This window comes from Tursiops truncatus, chromosome 8 (genome assembly GCF_011762595.2).
Source record: "Tursiops truncatus isolate mTurTru1 chromosome 8, mTurTru1.mat.Y, whole genome shotgun sequence".
Lineage (NCBI taxonomy): Eukaryota > Metazoa > Chordata > Mammalia > Artiodactyla > Delphinidae > Tursiops > Tursiops truncatus.
In genome coordinates this window covers 63,637,914-63,645,836 of record NC_047041.1, presented here as the reverse complement: position 1 = coordinate 63,645,836, position 7,923 = coordinate 63,637,914, and positions in this window count along the sequence as shown.

Genomic DNA, 7,923 nt, shown 5'->3' with positions numbered 1-7,923 from the left:
TCTATGCCTGTGTCTCTGGCTCAAACATTACAGATCCACTCCTTTGGACAAAGGCACTCTGTGTTGGGAAGGAGTCCCTTGTAAAATTGCATGCTTTTTATAAAGTCCAGGCCAACTGTCAGATATTAGCATGCCAATGCGGGTCCAGTAAAGACAAGCTGATTTCCAAGGGCAGAAAGCAGGATTAAAGCAGATGGCTTGAGACCCAGCACATGCTTGCATATAGTGGGAGTTTCTAAATGTCCATTGGCTTGAACAGAATTGAATCATATTGACTTTCAAGCCAAAGAATTTTACATTTTATTGCCCTTCTCTAGACCTTTACCTAGTGCCCAAAGCAAAATCAGTTGCTCTGGGGAAGAACAGGTTTCTAAAGACAATAATAATAATATGCAAGTAAATAAATTCTTCCTAAGGAACAGGAGGGTCACTCACACACTAGAAAAGAAAACATTTAAGTCTCCAAACAGGAAGAAAAGCAATTATTTGTCAGTTCAATCTCCTAGTTAAATGTAAATAAAATTTAGTTGTTTACCCTATAATAGTCTACATGCAAGGTCAGGTTTGAGCTCAGAGCATTTTAATAATACTGAGGTCAGCTGGGAGCGCTCTTTTTTCCCTCTTTCCACACTGTACTCTTTGGAAAGAAGTCACAACATATAGCCCATACTTAAGTAGGGGAGTTGTGTTCTGCCTCCTTGAAAGTGGAATGTCTACGTAAGTTATTTGGCATTCTCTTGCACATGATATGGATTTATTAATCTCCATTAATATATTCAATCACTTATTTCTATCAGTATGGACTCATGAATATTTATTTTCTACTTTAGTATAATCTAACTTTATGTAATTTTTTCTTTTTTTTTTTTGTTCAAATTGCTCCAGCTTTGACCATTGGGAACTCTTTCCATTTGCTCCTGTGTCCCTTTGACCTACCCCTATCATTGTGTTTTTATTGGGCACTTCCTTACTTTCTGGTACTATACAATGATCCAGGAGTTAGACGGCAGAAGGAAGGAGAGACCAGCTTTACACTACGTCAGCTATTGCCACAGGCAAGCATGATCGTGGAGATACTGGACTTTCCTGTGGCAAAGTTCCAGAAGGTGGCCTAGCTTCATGGGTGGTGAGAGGCAACTACAGTCGTAGTAGCTCTCAGACTTAGTTTCTAAGCCCTTCCAACAATGTTGTAAGTACCTAATTCCCCTTGTTAAGGTTTTTCTGTTTAAAATAGTTGGAGAGGTTTCTTTTTGCTGCGAGGGAACACTGACAAAAACAAATGATTCTTGAACACAGTTTACAATTTGGCCTCGAATCCTATCTCAAATCTTATCTCCAGTCATTCCTGCAAAGATACTTCATGATGCAACTACACAAGAATATTTGCCATTCCAGAATATAATCGGTGTTGTGCTCTCTCATCTTTGCAAGTCCTGTTCCTTCTGTTTCAATGACCTTTGCTTTTCTTCCTTATTGAATTCGTTATCTGTTGCTGCATAACAAATTACCCCTAACCTTAAGGGCTTATAATAACACTTATTATCTGGAGTTGTTGTGGGTCAGGGATCTGGGTATGGCCAACCAGGCCCTCTGCTTCAGGGCTCTCACAGAGCTGCAGTCAAAGCGTCAGCCAGGGCTGTATTCTTCTCAAGGCTCTTCTACGGGAGGAATCACTTTCGAGTTCATTCACATGGTTGTTGGCAGGATTTAGTTCCTTGTTTGCTATTGGCCAAAGGCTGCCCTCGGCACTTTCCCATGTGGAACTCGCTATTGGGGCAGCTCACAGAATGACAACTTGCTTCGTCAGAGCCAGCAAGGCTGAAGAGTCAGAGAGTGTGCTAGTAAGATGGAAATCATCTTTTACACCTAATCTTGGAAGTGATATCCTATTACTTTTGCCATATTCTATTCAATATAAGCAAACTACTATGCCCACCTCACACTTAAGAGGAGGGGATTATACGAGGGCATGAATAAATACCAGGAGGTGGGGGATCACTGGGAGTCATTTTAGAAGGCTGCCCCCCACGACGTTAATGATTCTTCTCATTCCTTCTCTTTGCAACTTGTATATCTATGTTAGCATATGCCACGCGGTATTATTGTTACTTATGTTAGAAAAACTCAGTCTTCTTCCTGTGTGTCTTTCCTTTACTCTCATGCTATTGCCACACTCACAGCACTTCTGACATCAGATATGTGTGGGGTTTTCTCCACAACAAGCATTTCTCTGGGACATCAGCTGGGTATCCTACAAGTTAACACAATTCTGATGCAGTCCACCTGGAGATAGTGTCAGAGGCCACAGGTTAAGGGTTGAGTTCTATGAGCCTGCCCCTCCCTCCTACTTCAGACACCAATCAAATTCCAGGTTGTTACCCATGCTTCTAAACCACTGGCTATAAAGCAGAGGTTCCCATGACCCCTTGCTCAGGTGATCAATTTACTAGGATGGCTCACGGAACTCAGGAAAACAGTTTGCTGTTTACCAGTTTATCTAAAGGGATGTGATAAAGGACACAGATGCACATCCAGATGGAAGGGATGCACAGGACAAGGTATGTGGGAAGGGGCACACAGCTTCTATGCCATCCCCAGGTGCACCATGCTACCAGCACCTACAGGTGTCACCAACGTAGAAGCTCTCTGAACTCTGCACTTCGGGGATTTTTTTTTTTTTTTTTTTTTTTTTTTTTTTTTTTTTTTTTTTGCGGTACGCGGGCCTCTCACTGCTGTGGCCTCTCCCGTTGCGGAGCACAGGCACCAGACGCGCAGGCTCAGCGGCCATGGCCCACGGGCCCAGCCGCTCCGCGGTATGCGGGATCCTCCTGGACCGGGGCACGAACCCATGTCCCCTGCATCGGCAGGCGGACTCTCAACCACTGCGCCACCAGGGAAGCCCTTTTGGGGATTTTTATAGAGGCTTCATCACATAGGCATGATCACTCATTAAGTCCATTTCCAGTCCCTCTCTGGAGAATGGGGGTGTGGCTGAAAGTTCCAAGCTTCCGATCGTGACTTAGTCTTTCTGATGACCAGCCACCATCTAGAAGCCTACCAAGAGTCACCTCATTAGAACAAAAGGCACGGCTATCACCTAAGAGAAAATTCCAAGGGATTTAGGAACTCTGTGTCAGGAACCACGGTCAAAAACAAAATATTAGAACAAAAGATGTTCCTAGTGCTCTTGTCACTTAGGAAATGACAAGGGTTTTAGGCATTCTGTGCCTGGACCTGAGGGTACTATATGTATGTATTAGCACACACATAGCTGGCTCTCAGTAAATGCTGAATGAATGAATGCATACACCTGTTCGGATTTCATGAGCTCCAAGTAATACCTTTATCCAGCTCTCTGTATTGAGTGTTAAGATCATTCAATACAGGGCCAATGGTTCCTGACCACCCGAATATTGTTCTTCCTGATGACTTTTTTCTTGGTTTAGAATGCATTTGTGAACAAGCCAGAAGAATACATAAAGGCTATTGTACTTGAACTTTACTCTATGAGTTGGCCATTGACTCACCTCTATGCGTAATCTCATATTAATATTTATTGTAACAAGGAAACTGCAGTGTTTTGGACTGTGGTCAAGTTAAAGAAAACTGAGCTCCCTCGGCAACCACAAAACCAATAAATATAGGCAAAATTTGGCTCCTCGGTCTCTAGACTTTTACTTTAGTCTTTGAAGTCTAGGGTGCTTTCTTGGCGGCCTGAAATTCTGCATACTAAATTCTAAGATTTTCTAGAAATGAGGACCATTTGGGGCCATTTCCAGACTTTTTTTTTAACTACTCCAATCATTGTTGTTATTTTGTTTGGGTTTTTGTCTCCAGGTAAGTTGAAGACATTCTTCTGTGATCAAAAAAAAAAAAAAAAGACAAAATCAGTTAAAAGTAAAATCTCTATATCAAAAGACCTAATAGAATACTATGTTGTGCATATGCTTTTACCTATGAAGATTATCATTTCATCAAAAGCTAAAATTGTAAATAATAGTAATAACAAAGACCTGGATGTTACAAAACTGCATAAAGCTGTAGTATCATAGCAAAATATCTTAAAATCACATCATGTTTTCTCCACTAGTAGATTTCTTAAAAGATTCTATTAAAGATGTACTATCAAGTGGAACTTCTATGTAGTAGAGGTATGGGGAGGAGATGTCTAAGTCTGAAGAACCAGCATGGAAACTATGCTTGGGTTATAAATCTGGAAAGGGGGGTGGGATGAGGCATGTGCCACTGTTAGACATCAGAGATGATGCGAACTCACCATGGGTATTGACTAGTGTCTAGGCAGAGGCAAGAGGCAAACCTGATGCCAGTGTGGACAGAAATATGGCTTTGTCTGTGGGAGATCTTGACCTATGTCTGAAATGCAAGTGCAGGTAGATCAAAGCACTAAGATGCTCAGTGAAAGTGACACAATGATACTTCAGTGAGTAAGCTGGGTAGGCTGCATCTGCATGGGGAGAAATGTCATGTGGTGCCAGCCAGAGCTGGGGAACACTTCAAACTTTACCGGAAGCAAGAGAATATTCCCGTCCTTGCTCCCACCTCTGTATGTCCCCTTTTTAATACCCCCTCATGGGAAGAGTCATTGCTAACCTGATTGATAAAGGCCAGGACCTCTAGTAGGCGTTATTTTACTGGTGCGTGGAGTTATTCTGCATGTAAGCTCAGGACTTATTCATGACACTCAACTGTCAGCTTTCTGCCTCAGACCCTGGCATGGCCTGGTCCCTAAAGGCACTGTAGCCATCCTCATCCATCACTTCCACACTATATATGTGGTTAGATAAGTGGACTTGTGGCTCCTGTTGCATCCTTTCTTGGATAGTATTTAGGCCTCCAGCCTTAAGCCCTATGCCCTTCCACAGAGAGCCCTGCATTGGGGTTTATTGGCTGATATAAATAAAGTGTGGGTAGAGGCAGAGATCATTATCCTTGTTACACTATCTATACTTCCTTTATTCTCCTTTTCTAGAGTGAGGGCTTGGGAAGCACCAATGCAATCTGCATTTATCTGGCTCTGTTGAAGCAGAATCCTACTCCTTGAAAAAAAAAAAAAAAAAAAGTAACCTTCCATGTTTATCCAGAAGCAGGCAACTCAGATGTGTTCACGAGCAAGTATGGTCACCTTCCACCTGGCACTAAGTCTTTTCCCACTGCTCTTGGTCTAATTCCACTCCAGTAAGTGCTATCATATCTTCCATTAGGCACTCTGGCCACTTCTGCTTGTTTCTTCCTTTTCCCACCAAGCACCATGACTGTTTCCTCTAGTTATCAATAAATCTACCAGGCACCACAGTCTCTATTGAGTACTCCTTCTATTTCCTCAGGGAACTGCCACACCAACAAGACATCTCTGACTTTGCCTGACTCTGCTGCTGCTTCCCTGGTAATATCCTCCGTGGCATCTACCAGCAATGCTACTTCTCTTGATGACACCTTGTCTACTAGAGACAGCTGCTTTTTCTCTAGTCACCACAAAATTCTGCAGGCACTGCCATCTCTACCAGCTATTATTGCAGTTGCCTGACACCAGTGCTGATGCACTGGAATCCCTGATGTACCAAAGCTAAGGAATGTGCTGGGTAGGCTTGCTGGATTTAGCAAAGCAAACACTAGGATGCCCAGTTAAATTTGAATTTCTGGTAAACAATAAATAATATTTTAGTCCCAGTTATCTATGTGAAGTAACATTTGGGACATAGTTACACACAAAAAAAAATCCGTTGTATACCTGAAATTCAAATTTAACTGGGCATCCTGTATTTTATCTAGTAACCCTAGTGTGAAACAAGTGGATGATTAGTGCTTCTCTCTCCATTTGTGATTAAATCCATTTGAAATGGACCAAACCAGTACTTACCATAACCTAACATACTGACTTTTTAGTGCAGACAGCTGTTGCAGCTTTTATTAACATCCCTCTATAAATCTATGACATGGACTTGATTCCATGGGAATTGGTTCATGGATAAAATCTACTTAAAATCACCTCATTCCAGCCTACTCTCCATCCCATGACAAAGGCTTTATTAGGCAATCATTCATAATGGCCTGGCTTCCTTTTCCCTTCAGATGAGTTCTCTCCATAGAGGAAAATAAGAGCAACAGAGGAGGAGGTTATCCCAACCAGATATTAAAACATATTATAAAGCCCCTATAATTAAAACAATGCAGTACTAGTACATGAAGAGACTGATCAAGATTTAAAATCTTGTAATATCAAATTTAAATTAGGAATATCAGTATGAACTCTAGATTGTTATTTTCTTGATCAAGATTTAAAATCTTGTAATATCAAATTTAAATTAGGAATATCAGTATGAACTCTAGATTGTTATTTTCTTTTCAATTTCCCTAGTTCTGTCTACTGAAAAGGACTAGAAGTAATGACAATCCAATAGCTATGGATCTATCTAGCAACCAGATTGGACCTCTACATACCATTCCCCAGTAAAAGGATCCAGAATTCCTTGGAGGAATGGTAGTTCCAGATCTGGAGCAGGAAATATATAAAATATAGAAGATAAGCCAGGGACCAGAATGTAAGCAAGCTATAAAAGTCTTGTCAAAAAGACCATATACTGTGACTACCATTGGCTAAATATGGGACCATATAAATATCAAAAGTAATAATAAATGCAATTGATCAAATATATAAAACCCATGCATTCATAATTATACTAAAAACGTTAAAATTCCACACATTGGACACAATTGCAAGTAACTAGGTACCAACTCCTTAAGAGGAAAGAATTTGGTATTTCTCCTGTCTTTCCCGTATGGAAATATTTCAGTGTAACCAAATAACCTTGGTTCATAAGGAAAAGTTTTTTACAGAAGTGATGTTACTAAGTTCTGATAATTAGAAAATCACCCTCGTTTTGTAATCCCTAATAAAATGGATTCAGACTACCACCATAATGGATAAAGGCATTAGGTGAAATATTGATGGGAACCCCAGTGATCAGTCTTAATAAAGCAGATATCAGGGGCCTCCTGATGTGATGCAGCACAAGCGGTGAAGTATTCCTGCCAAAACAGTTGAACATGAAACAAAGCAAGCCTCTAAAGCCAAACTGCCTATATGGGAAATATGGCAAGAAAAGGGAACAAGGTAAATGGAAGAAAGCAGATAAATCCAGAATGTAGGGAGAGTCTATACAACCACTGACCCAGAGTGATAGTCCTTATGCGTTTAGGTAGCTAAACCTTGGTCCCTTGTTATTCAATCAAACACTCACCTAAGTGTTGCTGCGAAGGTATTTTGTAAATGTAATTCAAGTCTGTAATCAGTTGACTTCAGGTAAGGGAGATTATCCTAGATAATCTGGGTAGGTCTGATTCAATCAGCTGAAAGAATTTAAGAGCAAAACTGAGGCTTCCCAGAAGAAATTCTGAGTGTGGTGGTTTCCACTCACACCCAAGAGCTCCAGCCTGCCCTTCCTGACAGCTTGCTCTATGGATTTCCAGCTAAGCCCAAGAGCCCCGACCACTAAATCAATTCCTTGCAATAAACTTCTTAGTTTATACTTCCTACTTGCTCTGTTTCTCCGGTTGAACCCTAACACACCCAGTTTTTGTAACAAGTTGATAGTATGAAAAAAGCGGGAGAGACAGACTGTTCTAAATTTTAAAAACCTTAAAATTTAATGATCAAATGCAATGAGAGGCCATAAAGGGCTACGGTGAGATCAGTGATCACAGGACATAGTGAGGAAGGATTGTTTGGATCCTAATCCAAAACAAATTAGTACAAGTTTACTATCTGTAAAAAGACTTTTTCTACATAATCTAGGAAATGTAATTATGGACCAGCTGCTTCTAATCCTTGTTTTCCATGTAGCAGAGTGATAAACTGACCTGGGTTTTGCTCTCCTGGGATAGACTTTGTCATTTCCCGTTAGT